Genomic DNA, 21,297 nt, shown 5'->3' with positions numbered 1-21,297 from the left:
GCTTTGACGAAGTTCGAGCCGTTATCGGTGACAACCTTGGTCACTTTTCCGTGAAGCCCATATTCTTCGAGGATGCTGTTCATGGTCTCAGCGAGCTTGTCGTAAGTCACGCTGCCAATCATGCGACGGCAAGCTAAAGTTGCGATCTTTCGTTGCAAATTGCCCGTTTCGAGCCAGAGTGCCATGACACCAAGGAAGTGCCTTCAATACCAAGAAAAGTGTCAGATATATGAAGATACATATTATGAGCTAGTATTTACATGTGATGTGAAGACCAGCAGTCAGCAGTTACTGTCACGTACTGCACAGTCCGAAAAGTGTCTTGCATCCGCTGCTTCAGCTCCGTGAACCTGTCCTCAATTCTTGTGGCCAGCATCCTACGTGTAAGCACTTTCTTCTTTGGTGCAGCATATTGCAGCATGCGGACGAATGAATCCTCCTCGACGATCGAAAATGGATGGGATCCGTTGACAACAAAATCCACAACGAGCTTGTCTAAAGTTTCCTGACAGATGTGCCTATGGCATAGGCCCTGGTCATCGATCCGCATTTGCTTGAACGCGGGCTCTGCGCCTGTAGAGGGTTCAGCCTTCCGTTTTTTGTTCACAACCCCATCAAAGATTGCTGACCTTGTTGGATGGATTGCCTGCAAAGCACAGCACGTATGAAGTCAAAAAGGTTATGCGTTCTTGCACAGCAAATGAACAAAGGCAGTTACAGTAATTGTTCATTAAAACAAAATAATAATGAAAAGAAAAAGTTTGATGATTCTTACCTTCACATGCTTCTTCAAATTCGAGTAGGACGTACTCGAAGTGCTGATGCATTTTACCTTCGGAAGGCATAGCAGACACGAACATTTTTGAAACACTATTAGAAGAATTACACCTCACCTCCGTCAACGATGGGTCGCCCACTTTCTTCCGCGGACCGCGTTGTCACAGCTCAATAGATGTTACGATCTGCTCCACGGACATTGCACGCCACATCGAATGGTCTACGCACGTTGACTCCTTGGGGAGCGACCATATGCCCATTCTCGTTAGACATCGTATGCTCGGCTCTGAGAAACGACATCACCGCGTCCGTGTAGTGGACTGGAGGCTGTATAAAACCGAATCAGCTATAGATGTCGCAGATGCAACTACAGAGGAAGAGTTTGTCGCTGCTGTGAAGAAAACAGCAGACGGAGCCTCGAAGGTCGTCATAGCTCCTAACACGCACACGCGCGTAGACGCAGAGTATGAGAGGTTACGAGCGATTCGACGCAGAGCAGAGAGGAGGTTTCGCCGAACAGGAAATCAAGTCGATTACAGGGAAGCATGTCGGCTGCAGCGTGTAATACGGCGGCACCTACAACGATTGTCTCAACTACAGTGGAGATCGTTCTGTTCATCACTATCACCGTTCACACCTACGACACGCCTACGACACACTCGGAACAGTAAACACTACGCAATCGTACCCTTTCAGGGCGCTGTCTGTTCACCTCAATACCGACGAGAGGTCTATTGCAAATGAATTTTGTAGCCTACTGACGAAGCCATCTACCTCCTCTCTGACGCGTGCATACAAGGCATCTGTGGAAAATGCTACAAGGAGCACGGTGCTAACCGATAGCGCCCCGTGTACGTCCCTCGACAATGATTTCAGTCTAACAGAGCTGGAGGCAGCTATAGGATCAAGGCGAAGCAAATCTTCCCCAGGTCCGGACGGTATTACATACAAACACATCGCTTGCTTAGGACCCTCCGCTCTGAAGGCATTGTTAGGTATCATTAATAAGAGTTGGAACGACGGCAAGCTCCCAATTGGCTGGAAAATCTCTAAAGTGGTGCCTTTGTTGAAACCAGGAAAATCTCCCAGGAATATAGCATCTTTCAGACCATCAAGGTGAAAAACCGTGCGTGTTGGTGTTGATCTTGCATGACGAACTAGCACTGGGAACGGGACAGAGAGAGGAGACGACAGGACAGGTGTCGTCTCCTCTCTCTGTCCCGTTCCCAGTGCTAGTTCGTCATGCAAGATCTTTCAGACCAATTAGCTTATATCAAGCTGCCTGTGTAAGGTCATGGAAAAAATGATCCTTGGTCGAATAGAGTGGGTCCTAGAAAGCCAGAAGATGCTTCCGGAATGTATGTCTGGTTTCCGACAGGGCAGGGCTACTATGGATGGTGTTTTGGACCTCGTCACTTTTGTTGAACACGAACGCGCCCAAAACCGAACTACTCTGGCAGCTTTCCTTGACATTAAACACGCATATGATACGGTGAGCTACGGCCACGTGCTACATGGTCTGTACATTCGGGAGATAAGGGGTCGGGCTCTGCGGTGGATTGCTGACTATCTTCAAGGAAGGTCTGTGTACATACAGACCGAGGACGGGAACAGTGATTATCACGACCTCGGTAGCGGAGTGCCGCAGGGTGGGGTCCTGAGCCCTCTGCTGTTTAATGTAATCATGGCAGATTTACCGCACCGTTTACCCAAGAACGTCTACATCAGCATTTACGCTGACGATATATGTATATGGACGTCTGGGGCGCAATTGCCTGCTTTGCAACAGCGACTCCAGAATGCGTTAGATTGCACGGTATGCTTCCTCTCGGACAGAGGCATGGACGTATCTGTCGAGAAGACTGTATTTATCCCGTTTACTCGGAAAAGAATGAAGAGTCTTCAACTGACTCTCAATGGTCTACCAATTCAGAGGGTGTCTCATCACCGCTTCTTGGGAGTCGTTATAGACGCTCGACTATCATGGTCTGCTCACATAAAACATCTTCAGGAGCGGTCTGAGGCACGGGTCAACGTGCTTCGTCGTCTCTCCGGCCCCCGTTGGGGAATGTCAACGAAGTCCCTACTTACGGTACATCGGGTGCTTATTCGGCAAATGGTGGCTTACCATCTGCCTGTACTATATGGGATAAGCAACACGGCAGAGAGGACACTACAGAGAGTTTTAACAAGAGGTCTGAAAATCTGCCTCGGGGTACCTCGAGCCACCTCCAATGTTTTGGCAATAGCAGAAGCTAGAGAACTGCCTGTAGAGGTGCTGAGAACGCAAGAAATAGTGCGCCACTATCTGCGCCTGAATCTGCGCCATGACCAACACCCCCTGGCACGGAAATTGAAATGCCGAAATTCTGACTTCTACAAAGTCATTGCTCCTTACCAGCGCAACTTGCCAAAAACACAGCCTCCAAGAACGAGTCAGCACCCCCCTTGGACTCTAGAGCTACCCCGGATTGGCATCTCCGTGCCTGGAGTACACCACCCCAAGTCCACTTTGCCCACGACAGTGCTGAGACAGCATTGTCTATCTATGATGGAGCGTCACTGTAGCAGCATTGCTATTTTCACTGACGGATCGACGACGGCATCACGCTCAGCATCTGCTTTTGTGGTTCCACTGCACAGGAAACAGGAAATGGCACGACTGTCGCACAAAACAACTTCAACAACAGCAGAATTGGTGGCCATCCAGCTGGCAATGCAGTATGTAGTAGCACAACAGACACCTGCCGAGTGGGTAGTATACAGCGATTCAAAAGCCGGACTCCAAGCCATGCTTTCATTCTTGGGAAATGGCTGTATGACACCAACAGTTCACCAAATACTCCATGAATACAACAAATGTAGAGTCGCCGGCCACAAAGTAACTCTGCAGTGGATTCCTGGACATGTGGGTATAGGAAGGAATCAAGCAGCAGACGAACTAGCGGACATAGCACACCTATCTTCAACACTACATCCGGTGACATACTCAAAGTCAGATGTTACATCTTCATTAAGGTCATTGTCGCAGGAAATGTGCAGACAGCGATGGGTGCAATTGCAGAGCGATTCGTCGCTGCTACATCGCATAGATCCGGAGCTGAAGTTCTGTGTTCCGTCTACGTTGCCGCGCTCTGTTCAGACGTTCTTACACCGGTGTCGCTTGAATGTGCCTTATGGCCGTCATTTTCTTCATAAAGTTGGAAGAGCCGACTCATCGAATTGTTCAGTTTGTGCAACAGTGGAGGATAGTGAGCATATTATAATGCACTGCACTAGGTATGCATCTCAAAGAGCTACACTGAAAGCTACACTTGATCGGCTAGACAGCAGGGTCTTCGATATAGTGAAGGTGTTGGGACTTTGGGCACCGAACACGAGGGATGCTGCCTTGGCGGCACTTGTGAAATTTGTCCAGAACTGTGGGATGGATACAACCTTCTAGCATCCTGTGTGCATGATCTTGGGATAATTGTGAATAGTGTTTAATTGTGGACTTCTAGTGAACATGTGGATCGTGGACTTCTGAACAGTGAATAGCGAACTTGAGAGTAGAGGACCTGGGAAGTAGTTTTGGGGGTGGGGTGGGGTGATAATTTTTGTTAGGAGTAGCAGAACAAGTCGGGAGACGAGTTCAATTTCTCCTTGTTTTTTTTTTCTTACAAACAAACAAACTAACTAAATTCCCGTTGGCTTTAGTCTCCTTGATTCCGAATGTGTCGCTTAACGCAGGCCAGGGTGACGTCGTTGTTGACTCCGCCATGCTACTAACAAGGGGTGTAGCACGATTCCCCCGTCCCAACTCCCCCGTCTCATTTCCCCCACGCCGTCTCCCCCGTGTGTCAATTCCCCCTGTTCCAATTCCCCCGTGTCAATTCCCCCGCGACACTTTTCGCGCAGTTTGCGTTTCAGATACGAAACAAAGACTTTGATAGGCGTCGACAGTGACGCATTTAGTGTTTGAGCCGTCGGTATCTAATCAAGTGATCTCATCAATGGTCATCTATACGGGCCGTTTTTGGCGATACTCAGCATTTCATGAAGACTCTTCCTAGAAATACCTGGCAAAACCACCAATCATATGAAGGTACAGCTACTGTGATGACTAGAGCCTGCATATTTAGGCATGAAAAAATGTTGGTTTCAGGCGCCTATAAAAGGCAAAAAAACCTCTTTAAAGGCACTACAAAGGAGTTGTAGGCATCACAAATTACAGCCCAGTTTTTCGTGCTCTACGTAGAGCCTAACTCTAGTGTGGAAAGCAGAGAAAGGAGTGGATCTTGATGACACATGGAAGACAAAAATCAGCCCTGCAACTACGGTCTCAGGGCTACCGGAATCAACATAAATGAGTCGTTACATGACATCTGTATACATAGAACTAGAAATACTCGAACACGTTGCTTTTAACGCCAAGTGACCCGTTCCATCTAATGGCGCTATATTGATACTAACCAGCGAATGATCTCCAATCAAACCCCAAGCTTGTTATTTATCAGCAATTTTGTCAAAAGCGCCCCTTCAAGCAATAAATGAGTTCGAAAACGCGCGGGCAGGTATCGTAGAGCGACGCCTTCCACAAGCCTTATCTGTTTTTGCTGCCGAATAGTAGGAATAAAGCTAGTTACAGGCGTTTATATCAAAACAGGCACTAACGCCGAAATTGAATTCCACAAAAAAATTCAGCATTTTTACGGCATACAGACATGACACGCTTTAGCCTCGCCGTTTAAAAATAAGAGATGAATAAAATTCAGTTGCGATTTAGCGGTAAATGCGAGAGAAATGTGTTAGCATTAAGCGCCTTTTCCGGTCCATACTTGACTTCCGGTTGTCCACTTCCAGTCTAAACCCGACTTCCGTTTCTCCACTTCCGGTTGTCCACCTCCGGTCTATACTTGACCTCCGGTTCGACACTTTCAATTCGTATATGTAAGTCCATTTAGTTAACCTTTAATTACCCTCAATTACTTTCAGTTGCCCCGTATAATTACCCTTTAATTACCTGAGGTAATCTTGAATTTCATTTCCTTACCTTTAATTACGTTTACTTGCTTGAATTACTCTCAATTTCGATTTAACTGACGTTAATTACCTTTAATTACATTTAATTACCTCCGGTAACCTGCGGTTACCTTCGGTAATCTTTAATTTCATTTAATATTTCTCTGAATTACATATATCTTACATTCATTACCTTTAAACTCAGCTTTCTTGCTTTAATTACCTCTAATTACCTTCAATTACTCTTACCTCTTACTTTTAATTGCCTCCATTTACATTTGCTCTCGGCTTTACAGGGTCGTCATGACCGTTCTTGGGCACCAATAAAACATTATTATTATTATTATTATTATTATTATTATTATTATTATTATTATTATTATTATTATTATTATTATTATTATCATCATCATCTCCCCTTTGCATGTCCACTTATACCTCGGCCTCGGCAAGTCGGCTGCTGGAGCCAGGCTAACCTTTCCCCTCTTTCGTGTTTTTTGTTTTGTTTTGCAATAAACCTATATTCCCCCCCCCCCCCCTCGGCCTCGGTGAGGCCAAGGTATCCATCGGAGGCCATCTCATACAAGAACACACACACATACATATAGCTTTTTCAATTTTTAACACTCCTAGCGCTAACCCATTAAAAATTGTGTTATCTCCCGAGCCATTCTTCTGTTGTAACCGTTGCGGGTCACTGCACTACGGCGGGGGAAATCCGACGGGTGAATGGGGGGCGGTGGAGGTGAGCCGGTTGCTTCGTGCCGGGGGAATCGGGACGGGGGAGTTTAAATCGGGGGAATCGTGCACCACCCCTAACAAGCATCAGTGGGCGCTGCAGCCAGGCCAAGCGTTTTTTAAAGCGGCTGGCGACCCGGGGAGAGAAACAAACGAATAGCATGCAAACAATACAGCTAACGGCCATTTACCCCACCCCTTCGCTGCTTTCTGGTACAGTTGAAGAATGAAGGATTCCAGGGAATACCATGAAAAGGTGACCTGTAAACGGCATTTTGAGGACGAAACCGGCAATCGTTTACAAGACCGCCTTCACATTGTCAACGGCACGCGTCCCAGTGACAAAGCCCATGAAAAGGACACGAAGGCAACCCGCTAAAGCGCTTTAAGTGCAGTGATCTCTTCCAAAGAGTAACAAAAAGTACATATTGAGTATTCTGAAACACTGTGGACCTAAGAAGAATGATAAAGGTGCCGTGTTCTGGTATTTTCTCTCCCCTGGAGGTTTTTCCACGGGTCGTGTGGGTGAAAGGGGTGGCACGTGCATCAGCGGCGTGGAATGCCGTCATGCGTGCATGGAAACCGACCGCTAGCAGCCGTGGTTGATGGCAGTGAGACAAAAAGAAAAAAAAAAAGGAACGAGTAACTCGCAGTAACGCGTTACCAATTTTTGTAACTAAGTACGTTACTAGGTACATTTTTTTAAAAGTAACTTGGTCGTTACTTAGTTACCAGAAAAAGTAACGCGTTACCGAGTAACGCGTTACTTGTAACGCGTTATGTACAGCTCTGCTCCAGGACAATGCCCCTGTCCACACGGCTTCTGTTGCCAAGGCTGCACTGAAGGAGTGCGGCTTCGAAGAAATCCACCACCCACCCTACAGTCCAGACTTGGCACCGAGTGACTACTTCCTGTTCTCAAACTTGAAGAGGGATCTCAGAGGACGGAGATTTCAAAACGATAGTGAGGTGCAGAGGAGGAGGAGGAGGAGGAGTGTCGTTGGGAGGAACCCGAGAGGTCTGCCTGCCTGATTAGGCGGCATGTTTCTCGGGAGGGGAAAGGTGGTGGAGAGGAGGAGAGGAAAGGGTGAAGTGGAAGACCGAGCGGAATCCGCTCGGGGGGAGGATAGCTGCGTCCATGGGCCGACTTCAGGGGAACTGTGCCGGCATACGCCTATTACACATCTGAGGGAAACCCAGGAAAAACCCCAGACGGCACAGCCGGCCCGCGGATTCGAACCGCGGACCTCCCAGTCTCCAAGCGCACGGTGAGGTGCAAGAGGCAGTTTTCCAGCATTTTGCGGACAAAACTTCGGACTATTTTTTCAAGGGTATAAGAATGCTGGTTGACACGTGGCAAAACTGAATCGAAGTTAAGGGTGACTATGTCGAAAAGTGATACACTTGTTTCGTCTCTATGACTATTAAAAGTTGGTCGGGCCGGAAACTTATGGAACCACCCTCGTATATATAATGAGAGAAAAAAGCATTTTTTCTCTCATTATAATTCACTGGCTTGCACTGTGGCATTAAGGAGTGCTCAGTCACCCTCCCAGGTGTATATCGCTCGCTGAGTGACCCCTGGTTTGCCAATTCCGAACGATGCGCAGCTACCCAGAGCTGACGAGCCGCAAACACGGCGAAACACGTGTCCTCTGTGCTGTCGCATCGTTCCATGAGCATCGGTTTCTCTGCGTGCAGCCATAGAAGCCATCTTAATCTGCAATTTCGAATTTCAAACAGGTCTAGTGTCATTTACTTGTATGGATTTTTTCCCCCTCATTATAATTTATTGGCTTGCACTGTGGCACTGAGGAGTGCTCAGTCACCCTCCCAGGTGTATATCGCTCGCTGAGTGACACCTGGTTTGCCAATTCCGAACGATGCGCAGCTACCCAGAGCTGACGAGCCGCAAACACGGCGAAACACGTGTTCTCTGGTGCTGTCGCATCGTTCCATGAGTATATATATATACAGGGTGTCCCAGCTACGTGTATACAGATTTTTTAAGAAGATATATAACACTTTTTCCAAGGTGAAATCAATTGCAATATAGCATATGCTGAAGGGCACTCCCTAGGAGGGCATTAGCAAAGTCCAAAGGCAATGTCTTAAATAACTTTCATTAATTAACTTGTTAATTATAACAGCTACAAAGTTGTCCCAATGAGAACATCTGTTCCTTTCGGTCACCTGATATCGTAGCCGCTTTCAGAACAAAAATCCGTTCCATAGATCGCCCGCAAAAAATTAGTGAAGGAACGCCATTTTTTTCTTTATTTTGTTCATTGCGCATCTTCGCAGACGCGGATTTCCTTCATCTCCAACGTGAGAGGGGGAAGGAGCACAGTGCCGCCTCATGCGTCGAAGATGAGCTTTAACTTGCGGAAACAAAAGAAAAACAAATGTATCGGGTGACTCTATCAGAACTGGCCTTATCTTGGGTTGCATGTTCTGTTTCCTTTTAATCTTCTTCCAGGACGCGAGAGGCGATAGTGTGCTCTTTCTCTCTCTCACATTGGGGATGAAGGAAAGACGCGTCTTCTAAGAAGCGCAGTGAACAAAATAAAGAAAAAAATGGCGTCCTTCACGAATTTTTTGCGGGCAATCTATCGAACGGATTTTTGCTTTGGAAACGGCTACGATATCAGGTGACCGAAAGGAACAGATGTTCTCATTGGGACAACTTTGTAGCTTTTATAATTAACAAGTTAATTAATGAAACTTAGCTAAGACATTGCCTTTGGACTTTGCTAATGCCCTCCGTGGAATAGAAAGTGTTATATATATTTTTAAATAATCTGTATACACTTAGCTGGGGCAACCTGTATATATATATATATATACAGGTTGTCCCAGCATCTGTTTCCGCGTCTTTTTTGGAACTTCTATATATTATATATAGAAGTTCCAAAAAAGACGCGGAAACAGATTTAGGGAAGTTACAAACACTAATTTATTACATGGGGAGACGTTAAAAAGTAAAATGGGCAAGGGGTCGACGTTTCGACAGTGGCACTGTCTTCGTCAGGACAAAAGATGCGTAGCTGATTACACATTTCTTAAATAGGTTTGCTACATGACGTCATAATCGGTACGGGCAGGCCACAGGCGTTTGTCAGTGAGTCAGATTCGGGAATATTCCAGAAGGTCAAGTCCGGGTGGTGATGTCATTCGCCGTAGGTCACTGTCGGCTTTGGGGAAAATTCTGGGCAGGGTGAGCGCTTCAAACTTTGCTGAAAAAAAAAAAAAAGAGGAAAAGAAAAACAGAAGGGAAACGAAAAGGAAGAAAGTGTAGCTCATCTAGGCGGCCAAATTTCTTACCGTTGAAAGTGCTCCCAGATCTTCGTTAATGGTTGATTGGAATTTGTAAATGAGATAAGATTCGCGTTGTTCCCTGCACCGATCTGACTGGAGAATAAAAAGTGACACGTTATTTAGTGAATGACCTGGTTGTTTGAAATGGCGAGAGACCGGGAGGTTTGGCTTTTTGGTAACGTCAGATCGGTGGTTGTTGAACCTGATCCGAAATGATGTTTTAGTCTGACCTACGTATTGTGCTTGGCACATGCCGCACTGAATGACATAAATGACGTTAGATGAATTACAGTCGAAGTCACCATTAACGTCATTTATGTCTTTCAGTGCGGCATGTGCCAAGCACAATACGTAGGTCAGACTAAAACATCATTTCGGATCAGGTTCAACAACCACCGATCTGACGTTACCAAAAAGCCAAACCTCCCGGTCTCTCGCCATTTCAAACAACCAGGTCATTCACTAAATAACGTGTTACTTTTTATTCTCCAGTCAAATTTTAGCTCAGATCGGTGCAGGGAACAACGCGAATCTTATCTCATTTACAAATTCCAATCAACCATTAACGAAGATCTGGGAGCACTTTCAACGGTAAGAAATTTGGCCGCCTAGATGAGCTACACTTTCTTCCTTTTCGTTTCCTTTCTGTTTTTCTTTCTTTCTTTTTTCAGCAAAGTTTGAAGCAGCGCTCACCCTGCCCGGAATTTTCCCCAAAGCGGACAGTGACCTACGGCGAATGACATCACCACCCGGACTTGACCTTCTGGAATATTCCCGAATCTGACTCACTGACAAACACATGTGGCGTGCCCGTACCGATTATGACGTCATGTAGCAAACCTATTTAAGAAATGTGTAATCAGCTACGCATCTTTTGTCCTGACGAAGACAGTGCCACTGTCGAAACGTCGACCCCTTGCCCATTTTACTTTTTAACGTCTCCCCATGTAATAAACTAGTGTTTGTAACTTCCCTAAAATCTGTTTCCGCGTCTTTTTTTGGAACTTCTGTAAAACTTCGTGGCCGTTCGATAATCCTTTTACCTCACCCTATATATATATAGAAAGGAAAGGGGACACAACGACGGATTCGAGGTGTTAATAGAATACTAACAAAGGTTTATTTTACATAAGTAAGACATAATTTAGGAAATGGGGAAGTGTCGACGTTCGGAGGGAAGCTCCCCCTTCTTCGGGACAGAAGAGGCAACAAGACTGTCCAAGGCCTTTATGGATTCAGCTTGCTGACGTAATCTTGTGTATTCGCGCCACCTGGCGTTCGTCGATGAGTCACGTTCTGGAAGGTTCGTTTGTCGCTGTCCGGTGTGGTGTCACTGCCCTGACGATCCGGGATCTTCTGAAGTCAGAGCTGGGGGTCATCGTCTTTCTTCCAAAGGCGTCGTCCGTGGTGAAATCATTATCTGGGAGTCCGGGGTTTAGGTCATCGTGTCTGGAGCCTTAGGTGGCCTCCTCGGGAAGTCGTCGTTTGGGGCGTTGTTGTTCTCGTGGCTTCATCAATAGTCCATGTAACGCGAAGTCATCTATCGGGTTTTTCCGTAGCATTGTCCCTAGTACGGGGATATCCTCCAGCCATATCTGAAAGAGAAGAAGAACAGGGCGAGACGGAGGATAGCTAATTGTTTAAGTTTCTAACTGTTGACAGTACACCGGGATCTTCATTGATTGCGGATTTAAACTTATAAATCAAATATGACTCGCGTTGTTCCCTGCATCTGTCAGAATTGAAATTTGATTCAAGAATAAAAAGGGAGACGTCATTTATTGAGTGTTCGGGCTGTTTGAAATGGCGGGAAACAGGAAGCTTCGGCTTCTTGTCTTGTCTTGTCTGATCTGTGGTTATTAAACCTGATTCTGAAGGATGTTTTACTTTGTCCCACATACTGACATTCACATGCTTTACACTGAATGACGTAGATGATGTTAGAGTCAAAATCTCCGTTGACTTTGATGGAAAAATTGGAATTTGTACTTTTGACAATCTGGGTACTTTGCATTAGCTTGCAGATTTGACATCTGCTGCCGCCACAAGGGCGACAGCCGGTCAGAGAAGCATCCGGTTTGTCAACTTTTGACCTAACCAGGCAATCCTGTAGGTTCCGAGCGCGTCTGTACGTAATGCGTGGCGGTTCGGGAAATATCTGCCCCATCCGCTCCGACTGGAGAAGGATACTGTGGTGGCGGCGGAGTATACAGTTAATATTTGGAGCATTTCCGCCGAAAGTTACAACGAGGTCGACGCCGTCGTTGTCCGATGGTCTAGTGCGTTTTTCGAATAAGGTTCGGGGATCGATATTGCGGGCTTTGTCTAGGGCATTGTCAACTATAGGCTTGTAGGAAATTTGCGGTTGACAAACGCGCGTTTCAGTTTATCAAGATTTCTGTCTAGGTTTTCGTTGTTGGAACAGATACGTCTATACCGTAGCGCCTGGCTGTAAGGTATAGCGAGTTTAGTGTGGCGCGGGTGGCAGCTGTTAAAAGAAAGATACTGTTGGGAGTGAGTAGGTTTGCGGTAGAGGTCAGTGGAGATGACCCCGTCGCTTAATGTAACTTGAACGTCGAGGAAGTTAACTGTTACAGTGGAATATGAATGAGTAAATTTGATGGAAGGGTGGACTTGGTTGATGTCGTTAATAAATTCATTTAGGTCATCCTCTGAATGCGGCCATATCATGAAAATGTCATCAAGGAACAACAACAACAACTAAATAATGACTATGGCCTGGGGTGATTCACCGCTTGAGAGCAGTACCCTACCCCATTACACGAGAAGCATGAGATGTGAAATATGAAAATGAAGTTATATGCAAGTCCAACTCGAACTCCCGTCGTCTGGTTGCGCAACGCTATACGTCGCACAAAAGGAAGAAGCACATGAAAGAAGCGCCAGTGGTCCTTGAGATGCAGGGGTGGACCCTACAGCGTCTGGAGCAAGCCGGTAGCCAAGAGGAACTCCAAGAACATCAGAAGTCCTCGACGGTGTTGGACATGGCTCTGACATGGGCCAAGAATTGCAGCCAGGTTGAACGTCTGTCGGCTAGCACCACTCAGCTGAGCACAGAGTTGCCGCCTCTCCGTTTCGTAGAGCTTACATTCTATTAGGACGTGCTCAATGTTCGCTTCAACGCCACGTTTGGAGCATAGGCAGCTGTCACAGTATCCGATTCGGCACTTGAATTGGGGAGTGAAGGCAACGTTGAGACGAAGCCTGTGCAGGAGGGACGTGAAATAGCGTGGTAAACGGTCAGGAACTGAGAAGGACATAGTGGGATCCACAGAATACATGAGAGACCTGTCAGTGATGTCCCGACTCCACTGCTGGCGAGCTAGTGGCTGAATGAGCTCATTCAGAAGTGATCTCCTGTCTCCTCTTGATAACACCGTTGGTACAACAGCCGGAGACTGTTGGGCAGCCGTTGCCGCTCTGTCGGCTTCTTCGTTTCCGCTCAAACCACAGTGACCCGGGACCCACTGCAGGGATATATGATGACCGTGATCGCTTAGAAGCTGAACCTGATGGAGGATATCAGTGACAACTGGGGCGAGCGATCCACGTATTCCCATGTTGGCTATACATTGAAGAGCAGCCTTTGAATCTGAGTAGATGACCCAGGCCCGCGGATCGTCACAGGGCGTCTTACGTAGAAACAACAGGATAGCATATAACTCAGCCGACGTTGATGATGTGCGGTGTGAGAGACGGTATCCATGTGACACACCGTCAGTTGGAATAACAAATGCAGACGATGAACATTCATGACTGGAGGATCCGTCAGTGAAAACTGCAGTGTGGTCAGAATAGCGATTGTGCATCATATCCGCTGCAAGCTGTTTCAGTACTGATGTAGGCACTTGGTTTCGTTTGACATTAAGACCAGGAATTGACAATGCGATCGATGGTACTGGAAGCGATCACGGAGGCGTCGTGGGCACCAGTGATCTTGCAGAAAACGGGGGAACCTTAGGTTTCACTTCCATGAAACAGTTGTATGCGTTACATTGCTTCCGGCGACAAACTTTTGCTATTAGTGGATGGCGGCGGTGGTGTGCTCTGAGGCGCAAGTAATGGCGAATGGTCTCCCTCTGCCGTAAGACTTCAATGGGTATTTCGCGGGCTTCTGCTATCACCATCCGCGTTTCCGCGGCTCTCGGGACGCCAAGACATACCCTTAAGCTCCGTGCTAGAATACACCGCAGTCGATGTTCTTGCGTCTGTGAAATTCCGTGCAAGACTGGTAGGCTATATAGCAGAGTCCCTCGGACTAGGGCTTTGTGGATGGCCAGAAGAGACTTCTCATTCATTCCCCACTTCGGCCCAGCAAAGTGGCGAATGACGGAAATCCACCGGTGTGCCTTTGTGTCCAGGTGATCGATGTGTTTCTTCCAGGACAAGTTGGAGTCTAGGATGGCACCCAGGAATCTATGGTGTGCTACCAGCCTAAGAGGCGTATTGCCAAGGAAGAGCTGATACCGATGCATATGCTTCCGAGTAAAAGCCATGACTGCTGTTTTCTCAGTTGATATATCCATGCCTGCCTCCGTTAGGTACCGCAAGATGTTATCCAGGGAATGCTGAAGACGGCGTAGGATTGCAGGCCTCGATTTCCCAACAGTCCAAATGCAGACGTCATCAGCATAGATAGATATATTGACTTTAGGTGCGATACAGGACTTTAGGCCTGCCATTACAAGGTTGAAAAGGATAGGAAGCGCTTGTAGAAGACTGGCTTTTTCTCACGTTTGGACAGTGACACCACACCGAACAGCGACAAACGAACCTTCCAGAACGTGACTCATCGACGAACGCCAGGTGGCGCGAATACCCAAGATTACGTCAGCAAGCTGAATCCATAAAGGCGTGGGACAGTCTTGTTGCCTCTTCTGTCTCGAAGAAGGAGGAGCTTCCCTCCGAAACGTCGACACTTCCCCATTTCCAAAATTATGTTTTAATTATGTAAAATAAACCTTTGTTTGTATTCTGTTAACACCTCGAATCCGTCGCTGTGTCCCCTTTCCTTTCGCTCATATTGCACATCGCAGCTGTTTGATTTTTCATCTTCTGCAATTTATATATATATACATATATATATATCTTTTTTTTTTTTTGCGGTAATCGGAGATGGTCGAGCCACGCGTCCGGGACACTTGAGCTGGAATGGCCCGACGGGATATCTGGAAAGTCTCCAGCATACAGGTGACGCTGTAAAACACAAATTTATTGCGAACACTCAACTCCTGCGAAGCCACACACGTGGAAGAAAACAAGTCGACGCTCAAGTAGTCCCATTCTTGTGTCAGGAATTGCCGGAATTGGACATAGAACGAGGCGACTGCTCCCAGCACAGGAAGGAATTGCCTGCGATGCGACATTGCCCGATTGTGGGCCCGCCAGGGGGTATCGAAGCCGAGGAAGGTCAACCCTTCACCTGTTGCCTTATAAATCGCCTGTTGTTGCCGTCGATGGTCAAGCTGATGTCGGAAGAACGACATCAGCTTTGCAGCCGGCAAAGCTGATGGGTTGGGGGCCGAGCCGTGACATGTAGCCCCCCCCCCCCCCCCCCTCTAAGGGACACCGCAGGGAGAGACTGCGGGCAAGACGGGACCAGAAGATCCGAGAAACACGGCTTTTAACACGGCTTGTTTCTCCAGGACAGGCAAACAGGCAACAGAAGTGTTGGCATTGCAAACCGTAGCACGGGACAAGCGCAATGCTCATTCACATCACGCTTCAAAAGTACAAGGGCCCTCCCCGGCGAAGTCTTTTAGCTAGGATCTTTTGTTTTCGCAAATTTATAAGACGACAAGCATCAGGGTCGTCTAGACGTGTCTGCGCAGTGAAACACCACATCACGTTAGTGCATTGTCATCAAGCAGGCGAACTACCTATGGAGGCAGTCCCCTTTGCACTGACACTAATTCCACTTTACAATCCCAAGAGCTAGATAACGACACTCTCTAGGAGAGTTTGCTTTTCGTACTGGCCATACCACCATCACATGTGTATTGTCATCAAGCAGGAGAGCTGCCTATGGATGTAATCCTCTTTGGATAGACACCATCACGTGCTGTATCGTCATCAAGCAGGAGAGCTACCTATGCAGGTAGTCGCCTTTGGACACGCATACGCTCACTCACATCACGCTTCAAAAGTAGTAGTGCCCTCCCCGGCGAAATCGTTTAGCTAGGATCCTTTGTTTTCGCAAATTTATAAGACAACAAGCATCAGGGTCGTCTAGACGTGTCTTCGCACTGAAATAAAAATTTATTTACAGTGCACGGGTGATATTTGCAGGATGCAGTGAGGCTACAAACAATATGCCATGAGACTACTTACAAGATATGACTTCGTATTGCCAACTGTAAGATGGGATAAACGAAAGCTACACGATACAAGATATGACTTTTGTATTGTTGACTGGTTAGATGAGTCACAAAATTAGAGAGCTCTTCCTTATCGTTTTAGCCTACCATTTCCTATATCCTTAATTTATTGACTCGCTTTATTTTCCCCAACCAAGTCAACAACTGAGGCCAGTTCTAAAACTCTGCCCCATTGCTTTTGCACTTGCGTGTAACGCTGTATCGTGTGCTTCAGAAGAGCGCCAACACCCCTGTGCCTTACAGTTAACTCACTCCAAATTGCCGATAGCCCTCCCTGTGTTGCGGCGTTAGTAGATTCTAAATTCATCTGGTAATTTAAATTTAATAATACCCTCCACTACCCTGAACCCTTTACACTGTCACTGTTTCGCGAAGTTTTACGTAGTAGCTGATTATATTTCTCATTCGTTCTTTACCCCAGCAGTCACCACCGTGCACCACTCTACACCTGTTTACCCCAACTTGATATGCGATTTCGACTTCTTCTTCAGCTTCGACAGCTTCTTCAAACGTTAAGTTACTTAATCCAAAATATTTCTTAAAACAGGACCACAGGTACGCCGGTACCTGACACGCAAAGACGGCGTGCCTCACCGTTTCTATTTGACCGCAAAGCTCGCAGTCCCTTCTGCGGCTTTTCCCCCGCAGATAAAACTTGTCCCTCACTGGTATGACCTCAAGCGCCACTTTCTACAAGAATGATTTTCTTTTGATTTTTGATCAGGAACTATGTATTCCTTTCCAACCTTCCGCTGTTATTGGCTTGCACTGACATATGTATATGTATATGTATGAAAGAATAAAATTATTTCCCGGAACAGCACCGCAAGCGGTACTGCCCCGTCGACCTTTTTATCGGCCGTACCAGCATGACATTAATGTTTAGCAGGAGACCTGCGGAGAGTACGAGTGTGTCTCATACTGTCAAAAGAAGATATCTTGCTGCTAGACATACAGTTTCGCTGGTGTGTGAAGCACTGACCTCTGTAATACGTAGACTGTACATCCAGTGCTCTCCTCAAAGGACGGGCATGGACAGGAGCGAAGCCGCTTTCTATAGGTGCGGAAGTTTCTTCCACCTGGTCCACAACAGAACAAGTACGTCACATTCTGGCGTATCTATGGTCTGCTGTACTTCCGAGCCGGCTGAGAGAATAGCTCGGATGGGGCCTTGATATCGAAATTTTCAACAGCAGTACTTGAGGCGATGAATGGGTTTGCACTCCATAAGTAGGTGTTCCGCTAGTCATCATCAGCAAAAAGTGACTGTTTGTTTTGCTTTTCTTGTGTGTGTTGTCGCGTGTTGTTAGTTCGTTTTTCAGTTTCTCCGATTCTCCGCTGTTGAGTGTCGCCTCTCCAGCACTCTCTTTGCACGCATGCGCCGTACAGAGGGAGCAGACGGCAATTCCACCACGCAAACAGCCTACGCAGTCATACTTCTGCCCAAAGGGCTTGCATCGGCCAGACGTGTAGTATAGTGGTCAGTAAGCATGATCCATTCTGCGCTTACCTCTGTCATTCCTACACGCGAAAGGCTTCGAGGCGGTGCTGCAGTATGGTGCGTAGCCACCATTAGAGTCACTAAATAAGCTCTCACTCTGAAGCGTAGTTAATCTTGTGCACTCTATATCCACCATAACTAAAGCTCCTTCATCCTAGAATGCCACCCTGGCAATAAGCGACCCGTCTATAGCACCATAAAGGAGAAGTGGCGGAAATCATTTTACTACAGTTACAGCGGCAGCTGTTAATGGGAAGGTTTCAGGAGAGCGCCGCGTTCCTGTGCTAAAATCCTCCTCGCCTCTCCACTCCGAAAAGAGGAGAAAAACAGAGTAACAGGTGCGAGCACAGATTGAGAAAGGGCAAGCGGCGCTAGAGAGCGCTACCTGCCTGCGGCGCAGGGACAGTAAAAGGAAGCACACATTAGGTAGTTATAACACATAGGAAGCGCTCCATGGAAACAAAACAAAAAGCTTTCTAATCCAAGACCAGCAACGTGATGTCAGCAACTGCATAGACGACCGACTGTTTACAAACATGTGACGTCACGAGAAGGCCGGTTCGAGGTACTATTTTGCTGTGGTGGGCAAGAAGCGGGAAAAACGCGTCTGTTGACAGGTTCATAAAGCTGAGCCATTCCACGCCAAATGATCCAGAGGGTGCCGCTCGACCCCGCCAGAATTTATGTGAATTCGGTGGTTCCTTATGACTCCGAAAGCAATAGAACATCAGTCTTTTCCAACGAAATTGAAATTTATGGGGTGCAGAGCCCCTAAAAAATGCAGTGCTTTGCGAAGACCTATTTCGTTTTAAGCAGGCATTACGGCCCACGTAAGACACGGAGCATGTTAAAAAGCCTTTTATTTGATAAGGGAGAGTTCATTTTACCCCATGTAAGCAATTTGCACCCCATTAATATGTAGAAGCGTGATCAATGTGCCATTCGATGCACCGTCTTCGTAGCAAGACGTAGCAAAAAATCTCAGAGCTACTTTTTGTTAAGCTCAAATAATAATTTTTGAATTGAAGGTAACTTCGCAAACGTGTAGCGCGCTGCGGCGCATCGTACCAAATGAACTGAGCGGGTCATTCACAAAACACTAGTTGGAAGGAAAACACTAAGAGAGTTTGCTTTTCGTGCTGGCCATACCATCATCACGTGTGTATTGTCATCAAGCAGGGGAGCTACTTATGGAAGTAGTCGCTTTTGGACACGCATACGCTCACACGCTCACTCACATCACGCTTCAAAAGTAGTAGGGCCCTCCCCGGCGAAGCCTTTTAACTAGGATCTTTTGTTTTCGCAAATTTATAAGACGACAAGCATCGGGGTCGTCTAAACGTGTCTTCGCATTGAAGCACAGTATCACGTGTGTGTATTATCATCAAGCAGGCGCACTACCTATGGAGGTAGTGCCCTTTGCATTAACACCAACTGCACGTTAGAATCCGACAAGTTAGATAACGACACTCTCTAGGAGAGCTTGCTTTTCGTACTGACCATACCACCACCACGTGTGTATTGTCATCAAGCAGGGGAGCTACCTATTGAGGTAGTCCCATTTGGACACGCATACGCTCACACGCTCACTCACATCACGCTTCAAAAGTAGTACTGCCCTCCCCGGCGAAGTCTTCTAAGATATTTTGTTTCCGCAAATTTATAAGACGACAAGCATCAGGGTCGTCTAAACGTGTCTTCGCACTGAAGCACAATATCACGTGTGTGTATTGTCATCAAGCAGGCGAACTACCTATGGGGGTAGTCCCCTTTGGACACGCATACACTCACACGCTCACTCACATCACGTTTCAAAAGGATTGTGTGCTGGACGACACCATGCAACGATCGAAGACTCGTGGAAAGTTGCGTATGTGACAACGGTACAATCTTCATGGCCACCTAAAAGTGAAGCACATACGTACCTCTCTTCTTCAAAGAGGATCGAAGATGTCTGCCATCGCCTTGCGAAGTGCACAGCTCTCAGGACAGCTCTCTCTCTACGAAGGGCTCGGCGAATCCCTGCTCGAATATGATTTAGCACTTCTGCTACCGTACTCCGCCGAACAGGACCGTACGGACGCGGCCTCTTTGAGCTGCAATGCAACGAGAAATCCACACCTGGTAGTTGATCTCGACTGCCAGAAGAAGGAACTGGGACGGGAGGCTGGAAGAGCGCATTCCGAGAATCGCGGGACACCCTTCCTAAAGTCGGCTATACATGCATATCCCATAGCTGCAATGTATTGCACCACGTTTTCCTCTTGCATCTCAATAAACCCAGTGTTGCCAGAAAATGTCCACGTCTGGATGAACGAATAAGACCCCCTACGACATTTTGATAGCAAAATGGCGCCTCTAGAACCACATAATTTTTTGCCCGACCAACTTAGCCTATTCGCGTTTCTTCTACGGAGTAACGGCTAGCCGTACGTCTTTGCTTGCAAATATATACGAAACGCTAAGCTCCCCAAAAAATGTCCACCATGGGACGTGAAGGTGAAGGATTCTACTTCAAGCTAAGACGAAGGACGCCACCTAAAGTAGCGTAAATTTTTTGCCCATGGACGTGTAAAGTTCTCGATCAACCAACGAGGCCTCGGAACGAGCTTATGCCGGGTTACGCGGATGCAACTCGTGTTCAGCTGTCGTCGCCGGTAACGCATCGGCGTTCACCGAGAAATGCCCGATATCGCGGTTCGATATCGCGGATGCGTTGCAGCAACTGCTGTTTGAGTCTTTGAGTTGGCAGTTTGCTGATCTGCACGTTTGTACCCACAACCGGCTTAAATATAGGAACCAGTTCCTCCCTCCTTCCTCCCTCGCTATCGCGAAAGCAGTTTCGGAATAGTGATGTCTCCCGAAATTAAGTCGAAGCAAGTGATTTATGACAAATGGAATACCTCGTGTTATCACAGTTTATTCTTAAATGTGAACCTCGTTAAGGACTCTTCTAATCAAATGCTATTGCTCAAGTTACATTCTTCGCCCGATCTTTCAGACACAGGTCTATATCTGTCTTCACTGACCTGTGAATAGCCGTTGGTACATAGTAATTGGCAGACGTTGCCTGGATGATTCACACATAATAATAATAAGAAAAAAAATGTGCTCGCGAAACATGGAAGCAAGGGCGAAGTCTTCCTGTTGCAGAGAAGCTACCCCAGAGACGGTCATTTGCTTTCCGTCTTTTTTTTTTATGCTTAGCACTTTGTCATCCGTTTCTTTGCTATATCCATGCTGCGTGTCTTTGTGACAGACACGCCGTGTGCACTTCAGATCAGAGGGCGAAGTAAGCCTAAAGCCGAAACTTACATCACACCATTTCAGTTCACATGTACAATGTGTCCCACGATTTCAACAAAATTACAAGGAAAAGACCATTGCGATCTAAGACGGGGCTATTCGCGTTCTGTGGGAAGCAAGAACAAGACCTGTCGCAATCACACCTGGCAGCTCTATCAATATCTTTTGCCACGAACGGACAGTACAGGTGATAATTGTTTCTCCCAATTGGTACAGAAACGCTCACTCAGCTTGGTTGAAGCACGGTCACTCTAT

Source organism: Ornithodoros turicata, chromosome 1 (assembly GCF_037126465.1).
Source record: "Ornithodoros turicata isolate Travis chromosome 1, ASM3712646v1, whole genome shotgun sequence".
Taxonomy (NCBI): Eukaryota; Metazoa; Arthropoda; class Arachnida; order Ixodida; family Argasidae; genus Ornithodoros; species Ornithodoros turicata.
Note: the sequence above shows the minus strand (reverse complement) of the source record.